At 32.8% G+C, this 9,808-nt stretch overlaps 1 long non-coding RNA gene across 1 annotated transcript in view; it reads right to left on the reverse strand.

Annotated features, from left to right (window-relative positions):
• LOC138122666 (uncharacterized) overlaps positions 1-9,808 on the reverse strand; it is a 326,257-nt gene that overhangs the window by 121,378 nt on the left and 195,071 nt on the right. The window lies entirely within an intron of this gene.

Here is a 9,808-nt window from a genome sequence, read left to right on the forward strand (position 1 = left end):
ACTTCCGGGAGCAGATATGCAAAAACCATATGCGTCAAAATATGGGCAAGGAGAAATATAAATTGACCTGTTTCGGTATTTTTTACAAAAATCGCCTATTTCCAAGTTATGAATTTTATTCCAGTTAAAGTTTCCACCCTCTATAAACTAACCTTTAATCCGTTTTGTTGTTACGAATGTTTGTTTGAATTGTTCATTCGGGAATTTGTCTAGCCAAATATAACTCGACTTCCCATTTTTTTTTTGGGAAAATTTTGATTTTATTACACTCAAAGTTTGTTGCTTTAGGCAAAACCACTCGACCCTAACGAGTCTCGTGGTTATTGCCAAGCAACAAGCTTTTTGTCATAAAATTCGAAAAAATGGGAAGTCTTGTGATATTGTTTCTGAAAAAACACCGGGCAGAGCGGTTAGAGAATGAAAATAGTATATTATGATATAAGGAAACCTTTAAAGCACGCGCGACGTCGCAACGTCGCAAGTGCTTTAAAGGCCCTTATAAACGTGTATCATACGGTATTTTTTATTATACCTGCACTAAAATCGGAAAATTAAAACAAAAAAAAGCAAATTGAAATACCTTTTCCGAAGTAATCTGTGTCATTAATCGTTGATATAGAAATGGTCAATTGTTGTTGTTCCGTTGCTATCATAAATTGTGTACAAATGTCTGTTTATCGTTGTTCAAAATGTAGGTGAATTTGTTGTTACCTAAGCGACCTTAAAGCTTTAGTGTTTTAAGTGCTCTTTTTCGCACGCATTTTAGTGTCAAAAACAGGGATTCTGATTCAGGTATAGTATAATTCAGAATAAGTGGCATCGCGGTAGGCGTTGATTCTCTAAAGTGAGCTTTATGTTATGTCAAAAAATTTAGTAAACATGTAAAACCGTCATTACTTTATTCTGAGGTTATGCGTTACATAATTTTGACATGGTTTTCACCCACAGCAGAGATAACCCCCAGACAAATAATACACTTTTCATAAATGAAACAAGGAAATTCCAAATACTATAACAAGAAAATAAACACAAAACGATTCCAATGATAATATCAAGGCCAAATTAAAAGCGAAGGTTACCAACAGCATCGAAACTAGGGTATTATTAGCAAGGATCTTGCTGCCAACGTAAATTTGAATTTCCAACGCCTACCGCCATGCCATTTATTCTGAATTATAATATATAATCAAAAATATTTTTTTAACGTCCGTCAAAAAAAGTTTTTCATTCGTTTGCGTTCATAAAATATGTGATTTTTGAATCGGTCAAGAGGCGTTATAAAAAGTGCCATAGCGGTTCATTTTTGCACGAATTTTGCGTTAAAAAAAGTGCCGTACCGTGTCATTTTTTAAAGCAATTATAAAATTTTTCATTCATAATTAGAGATATTTTCATATTTGATGGCGGAAACAAAAGACTGAGAAATGTCACAAATTTCTCAAAGATGTTCGTGATTTCGACAGAAATGCAGCAAATTGGCAATAAGAAAGTTATTAATCGTCGAACTAGAGACATAATATGTAATACGTTTGATTATATGAGAATAACTTTTCCTTTTGAAGCACTGACAAAAATTGGTTTCCTTAGAATTTATTTTTTTAATCTATTTAGCGAAAATTTAAATTTACCTAGACATTCCTTTTTACGGCGTTTATGAGAAATTTGACACTGACAATACAATTTTGTGACATTTCTCAGTCTTTTGTTTCCGCCACCAAATATGAAAATACCTCTAGTAGTTTTTTTAACGAGTTCGTATGTAAATTGGGATTTTTTTGGCATGAGTGGGCCAATTTAAAACGCGAGTAAAACGAGCGTTTCAAAGGTCCACGGGTTCACACAGGAGAAAATTTTCAAATTTTGAAAGTGTCGAAAAAATTGTTATCTAAACTTACGGGCGCCAAAAAAATTTTGTATGCATCTCGTTAGTAAAGTATCTTTTTTTTTACTCGGCGGATTGCACACTGGCTTCGCTCGAGCGGCAAATTTTCCTTCTCATAAAAAAAAGTATTACTTAACTCACTTGTTGCATAAATAACTATTTTATTATATGTACCTGAATCATAATCCCTGTTTTTGACATTAAAATTGACATTAAATGCGTGCGAAAAAGGGCCTTTAAAACACTGAAGCTTTAAGGGTTGCTTAGGTAATAACAAATTCACCTAGATTTTGAACAATGATAAATATATGCCGTTCACGATTATTTTAAACACGCATGAGGCCGCGATATTTTTTTGTTAGATTGGCGTCAGGTCCTGTCATATGACGTTTCGTTTTTAAATATTCGCATTGTTGTCAATTGCGTCATTAATTTAGTTAATAAGAATTTACCCCGAACTGCCCTACAAATATGTATGTTTCATATCAATTACAATTTTACGATTATTGTTCGTAATGCGTTCAATTATTTAAAAAATGTAACAACTTGGGAGCAGTGTTCGGTTGAATTATAACCTAAAATAGATTTATTAAGACAAATCACAATACTGCCAACTAAAATGTCAGATTTTCATAGATAGTCCGAATTTGAAATAATCGTGCATGGTTTATACACATTTATACTTAATTTATTATAACAAATATACATGGCAACGAAACAACAACAACTGATCATTTCTATATCAACGATTAGTAACACAGATTACTTCGGAAAAGGTATTTCAATTTACTTTTTTTGTAATAATTTTCAGATTGTAGTGCGGGTATAATAAAAAAATAGCGTATGATACACGTTTATAAGGGCCTTTAAAGCACTTGCGTCGTGCTCTTAAACTCGTCGCGCGTGCTTTAAAGGCTTTCTTATAAACCTGTATCATAACATTCATACTATTAACCTTTCGGCTTTTTCAATTAAAATTTTTGGATCGTGCAAATAATAGTATCTGCACCTCGGGACTGCATGATTGTGACGGTCGGTGCTTTGTAGGACCCTCGGGCTTCGCCTTCGGGCTACAAACTGCACCTCGAGTAAAAAAACAAATTAAGTATCATAAAAGCTTGAGTTGGCTATGGTTTTTTGCACAAGGGGAAAAAGACCCGGTTTACTCCATACAATCAGGGAGTAAAGTTGCTTATTATACATTTACAGGTCGTGCAAAAAAGCAGTTATTCGAAAGTATTTTGAGTTCCAACTTCAAGTGTGGTTTTCCCTACAAAAGTGGATATAGAAAAAATAAGCATTAAGGCAGCGAATTGTATCTATTTATTTGTACAATACCATCCCCTTTATTTTTGAAGGGGACATCAAACGGTATTTCATTTTATTTCACATTCCATTTCATTCACCTGTATCAGGGAATTAATTTTAATTAAACCGGTAAATTTAAACACCTTGTTTTATTTCGGGTATCGGCTCCGGAGTATCTTTGGATCCGGTTACTCCCCTATCAAAAGTGCCGGAGGATCCCGGTGCCCTTTTTTCCTCGTTGTTTTGGGTCGAGTCGACTTTTATCTTTTACCATCTTCTAGCGAGATACCCCAAGAAAACAGTAATCGTTTAAAATACGAAAAAGGCCAAAGCGCCTTAATGTATACATACATAAGAGAGGCGGTCAAAAGTATTAGGAGTATAAATTTTTTGACTTTAATGCTTATTATTTTAAGTTAAAATTTAATCACTACTTATTTTTATTTATTATTTATTACCTATCTGTGTAACCTAACATATTATATTTAGCAGTATAAATAAGGCAGTTGTGTCATAATAACGAATGAAAAAATGTATGGCGTAAATGCCGTAAGAGAAATACCTAGTGCGGAGGCAGTAAGAAACATTTTATTTCCAGATAATGGGAGACGATAAATATTTGAACTTCAGAAAAAGCCTTTTGCTGTCGTTAATCTGAAGAATGCTGCCTTATTGTATACCAGTGTAAGAATGAAATAAGAACAAATTTTGGAGTTACTGTGGTCCTTATGTGAAGCGTTTGTTATAATTTCTGGATGTTGTAAGTTTATCAAAAAAAAAAAAATCAGTTCTACATCCACCTCTCTTGGTAATTGTTTTTAGGTTTCTGAATCTTTTTAACCTATTCACCGTTTTATCAAGTATACTCCGTACTCTTATAGATTGTACGTTTTTTGACAGAAGACAGACCCAGAGAGTAGTGTGGTGGGAATTAATCTGCAGGGATACAACGGTTTTCTACATAACGTGAAACAAATGAGATGGAGAGTTTAGTATTTTTTCACTGCTTTATGTTTTGAAACTAGAATTTAAAAACGTATAATCTATCACCGTACGGAGTTTAGGTATGTTATCATTAATTATAGTACTCCCGGAACTCTAACGTTTTATGATAGACAATATCGTTATGAAGTTAAACAGCTTACAAAGAATTAGGAAATGGCCGTAAATAAAGAGACCTTTAAGGATGGGTCTTTACCCTGGGGACTCTGGATTTAGAAAGAGGGCAGACCGTAAAGTCGTCGTCAAGAAATAGTCAGTTTTGACTTAAATTGTAAATCATTTTACAATAGTCGAGGAAACAGTATTATAACTACCAGGTAGTCCAGTGCTCCTCTTCTCACTAGGAGGTGTCAAATACTAATCCCCTCATTATTAGTATTGCCTATCATAAAACGTTAGAGTTCTAGGAGTAGGTACTATACAAGAGAAGCAAGTTTCTTATAGTAGGCCCAGAAATATAGCGATTTTATGGACTTAGGCCGATAATTTCTTTTGCAATTTTGGGGTCTCTTTTATTACCAACTTGAAGAGAGTTATAAATCTTCTGACAGATGTTTTTGAGCCGTCTGAAAATGGACCATCAGAGACAAAGGTAGGTACAGCCCAGTCGCGCGACGGGTGCCAGAAGCTTATTGCCCTACCATAACTGACCACCTTAAGTGGAGTAAAATAAAATTCCAGTTTCGGGGAATGTGGGTTGTATACTCTGTAAATTCTGACGGGTGTCAATCAATTTGCCGGGGGTCCTTCGAGCAGAAGTTATGGTCATAAAATGCATGCATTTCTGTCAGGTAGAAATGCCGACACTGACGACGGCCAACAAACCCGTTCCCGTTATCCCATAAACCATTATTTCCGAATACTGAGACTACAAATACGGTAAAAGAAATTTTGTATTCAGAAAAATCATCCATTCGAAATTCTGTGACAAAACAAAGCGACAGAAAAATTGGAGCACATTATCGGGTTGAATGTTAAAAGTTGTGCCATGTTTATTGATAAATATAAATCATTTTTAGCAAAGAGATGGATTAATAAATTCGGATGCAATTCTTGCAATAAAGTGACCATATTCCACACGTGAATTAACAATTGAAGAAGATATCAAAAATAACATTACTGATTTATTTAACGATGGATCATGAAAACCATATAAAATTAAAAACATCGCATCCTTATTATAATTAGGTACGAGTACCACAAATATCACCAATCGTGATATTTGTACTTCGTTGTTTATATACTGCTACGAAAGAGAAAATCAATTCTGATTTAAAATATTGCATAATTAAAAGGGACGATAGATTCTGGCATGAAACTGATAAATTTGAAATTGGGACTTTCTTCCAGAATTAGTGGATCCTAGACATCAAAGAGGTCAGCCAAATACTAAAAAAATAGTTATAATTTTGCATTGTTAATATTTTAAAATTAACTCAATTCGAATTTTTATTTATTTAGATAAGGCGTTAAAAATCTATTTTTTTATTTTTATTAAAATAATAAAAGAAATTAATTAATGAAAGTTGATAAGTTGGTTATCTGAAAAAATTGTAGTAAGTAATAACACTATGTCGATGTCGATATTCTCTACCTTCTTGTTTACCTGCAATATTTTTGGTAAACATTTGGAAGGGTCGTTTCACTTATTATACCTGCATCTTCATATTGTAGGTAAAAAAAAAACATTTATCAATTGTTCGTGAAGTTTTGCATTTTGTCCTGTGCACTAAGAAGTTACTTGAATATTTACAAGAAAAATATTGATAATCTTCGAGGATTTTAATAGGGCCCATTATGGTCGTATGAATCCAGATATTGCCAGTAATCGGCTGGCTTAGAAACCACTGGAGATTATATTCTTGGAAGAATAATAAATATGAAAATTACCACAGACACTGCAAATACGATAAAAGATATTTTATGTCGCCTCGAAAAATTAAAATTTAAAAAATTACGTGAATCACTGCAATGGGGTATTGACAACGAAGAAAAAGCAAAACAAAAATTGGAAGAAATAACGGGTTTATGTTCGTGCGGTTTATTTGTAGACATTGAGAAAACATTTTTGGGGGCATCACCAGATGGATTGGTTGATTTGGACTCAATTGTTGAAATCAAATGTCCATTTGCTGCTCGAAACACCGACATCAAAACGGCAATAGAATTTTTTTTTTTAATATTTGGAAATGAATCCCAGGGATGATAATAAAATATTATTAAAAGAAAATGACAATTATATATACCAGGTTCAAGGTCAACTGCTTATGAGCAATCTCCAAAAATGTTATTTTATTGTACCTACACAATGTGACTTAAAATATGTATCGTGTTATTGAAGAAGATGATTCTAAATACTGGTACGATAAAATGATAGATACTTTAGAAATACGAGTATGTTACATATTTGAATGGAATGTTGCCCGAAATAACTGACTCGAGAAGTAGCCGAAATTTACCTATAAGAAGCATCTTAAAAAAAGACTTATAAATTATAAATCATAACCATGTACTTATCTATATCTACCTATAAAACAAGTTAATTTTCTGATCAATCAACCATTCAATCATAATTAATAAAGTTTTTATTTCATAACAGCAAGAACCAACACAAATGTCGTAAATAATACTTGATTTCGATGGTTCCAAACGTTTGCAGCTTGATAGTCCATACTGGAAATTTTATAATGTGTACCAGGAATTTTGACTCTTTCGATAACAAATGGATTATTGGATTTTCCCGGTCCTTCTAGGTACTTACCTAGGACCACTAATCATCCTCAAGTAACTGTACGGTACGGTAATAACGGTGAGAAGAGGTAGGTTTAAAATTAAAAAAAAATAAATAAAAATAACAGTATCTAGCTACTGTCGCGAGCAATAAATTTTGATCGTCAAGGTCATTCTTTGACGCAATCGAAAATGCTCCATTGTAAAACAGCCGTAAATATCATAACCTCTCATCACGTTATATTACATTAATTGTAATTTTTTCTCATTTTTTTGACACTTTGTCGACATGAGCAAAATCAGGCAGGGAAAAATTTTTAATGTGTGACAATCTAACCAAATTTTGAAATGACATTGACGACCAAAATTTATTGCTCGCGACAGTACATTCCTATTTATCTCAAAGTGAAAGTAACAAAACTGAATGAATTTTGGGAGTTCATATTATTGGACCATTTTAATTTATTATAATATAACAGTGTTTTTCTTTTATTTTCTTTTTTTGTCAATGGTATTTCACTATTTCTCAAAACTATTTCATATTTACCTCACTTTGACCATGGCCTACTAAATCTGAACTGCGCTGCGCTTATTACGGCCGTAACAAAGCTCGGATTTTCAATGGAGCAATTGATTCCGCTAACCTCAAAAAATTCACCCTTAACCAACTCCATCTGTTAGCGAAATAGAAAAGAAAAATGTAATTTGAATTGAAATTATCCAATCACAATCACGTAACGTGTTTATTTTGTTAGGTTAACACTTTCTATTTTGTCATTTTGAGGCGAAATAAATTTTCACGAATACGTTTCATGAACGTAAGAATACCTAATAATCACAATAATCAAATTATGACATCTAATATTTATATTTTATAAACTATAAAATGGAATTGCAAAATCTGAAAATGGATAGAGCACAGTAGAAAAATTAAAAGTAAAACTATCTATCTGCAGGAAGACAATACCTTTCTCGTAAGTTTATAATTTTAGAACCTTCCTACTTGTGAGTTTATTCTGAATGGATTTCGTTTTTATGTAATCTGTTTTTTTTTTATAAACAAATGTTTAAAATTGGTTTCATTACTAATTGGATAACAACTTTACAAATTTTATCTTTGTGTTTATCACAGGTAAATATGGAATTCTGTATTAAATGTGGATGCAAAGTAGTAACCAGTGGTTGACAAGGATTTTTTGGAATTAAATATGATAAAACTTGTGTGGCAATATTAGCCAAGTCTTTTAAAAGCCCCACAAATTTACAGACCCCACGGTCTTGAAGCCAAACTAATCGTAACAAGGGTCCTGGAGTTGCTGTAGATAATAAAGAAGAAACATGTATTACAGTGAAATGTTTCATTTCGTTTTTTTTTAATAATTATATCAATTTTGGATTTGGTTTGGAGGTTGCTGGGAATTTGAAAATAACTGTTGTTATTTTCTCCACATGCAACGCACTATTTTCCCATGTTAGTACTTCAACCTTGATGAAATTCAAGGAAATTTAAATTATTGTGGCAATTTAGTTGATTTGTAGTTTAATATCTTTAAAGAGATGGCGCTAGTTAAGGGTAGATTTTTTGAGGTTAGCCGAATCAATCATTCAGCTAGTTTGTTACGGCCGTAATAAGCGCAGCGCAGTTTAGATTTAGTAGGCCATGCTTTGACATTTAACAGAGATAGGAAATAGTTTTGAGAAATAGTGAAATACAGTTGGTACAATTTGGTTTTGTCCATTTGTCAATTAATTGTCTACTTGACAATACCTATCAAATAATTTCTAAAATTGTCATTGAATTTTGATCATAATTCTAACCTCTCTCTCGCAAGGTTTCACACCATAAAAATGTGCCAGTGACAGTTTCCGGTCACGCGAATCAATGAAAATCCTGATCAGTGCGACCTGTTTTTGTAATATCGCAAAAATTGCAGAGCACAAATGCCTTGAAGACCCCCTGTAATAAATGACAGCCCAAAGCAATGGACTGACCGAACCCTCGGTCATAAAAGTATTAGTGCGTTATAAGGACCTGCGTAAGTCGCTCTCACTAGCCATAAACCATGTCCGAGCGGCGAGGGCCGCGTCGTGTTAAGTACTTTTGGTTGCCTATTTTCGGATTTATTTTTTATAAATAACAAAAAAACTACGACAGTAAACGAAAAAATAAAATGTTATCGACCTCCGTATTTTAATTATCTATCAAATGAGTGTTTACTTACCGCGAAAAAACGTTCCAGGACAAAAAAAATCCGAAAAAAATGATTTCGCGTTTTTATTTAATTACAAATTAATTGTTATACTTTTTTTTTTAAATAATATGCTATCGACCTCCGTTTAGGTGCCTACTAACCAACCAAAAGTCAAGCATTGCTTCAAAGTTGATTTTGTAGAAAAATTCCGAAAAAAATAACTCCATGTATTTAGTATAGGCGCTACGTGAGGGATCGTGAAGCCTTAATGTACTCCATCCCTCATAAAATCACTATACTTCTGGGTCTACTATAGTAAATATAGCTAAAATTTCGAACTCACTTCATTCCGGTCAGTAATAGATCTCAAAATGCGAATTGCTATTATAAAATAAATTTAATGCTATACTTAATTATTTATTTTGCAAATGGTCGGATTACCGTACTGCCAGTTGCATAGGCAATGTTTAAAATGAAAGAAGCCAAAACAAAAAATTGAAACGAAATTAAAATGTAAGAGTAGGTACCTTGGTAGAAAATATTGTAACCATAATTATTATATCACTAATTACTTACTCTTAAATCAAAAATAGCAAGATTATGTATTTTTGAAAATATTTAGGTAGTGAATTCTATCATGGGCACAACTTATTATTATCTGCATTGTAGGAAGAATTATTGCAATCAATAGACA

The sequence above is a fragment of the Tenebrio molitor genome, chromosome 1, assembly GCF_963966145.1.
Source record: "Tenebrio molitor chromosome 1, icTenMoli1.1, whole genome shotgun sequence".
NCBI lineage: Eukaryota > Metazoa > Arthropoda > Insecta > Coleoptera > Tenebrionidae > Tenebrio > Tenebrio molitor.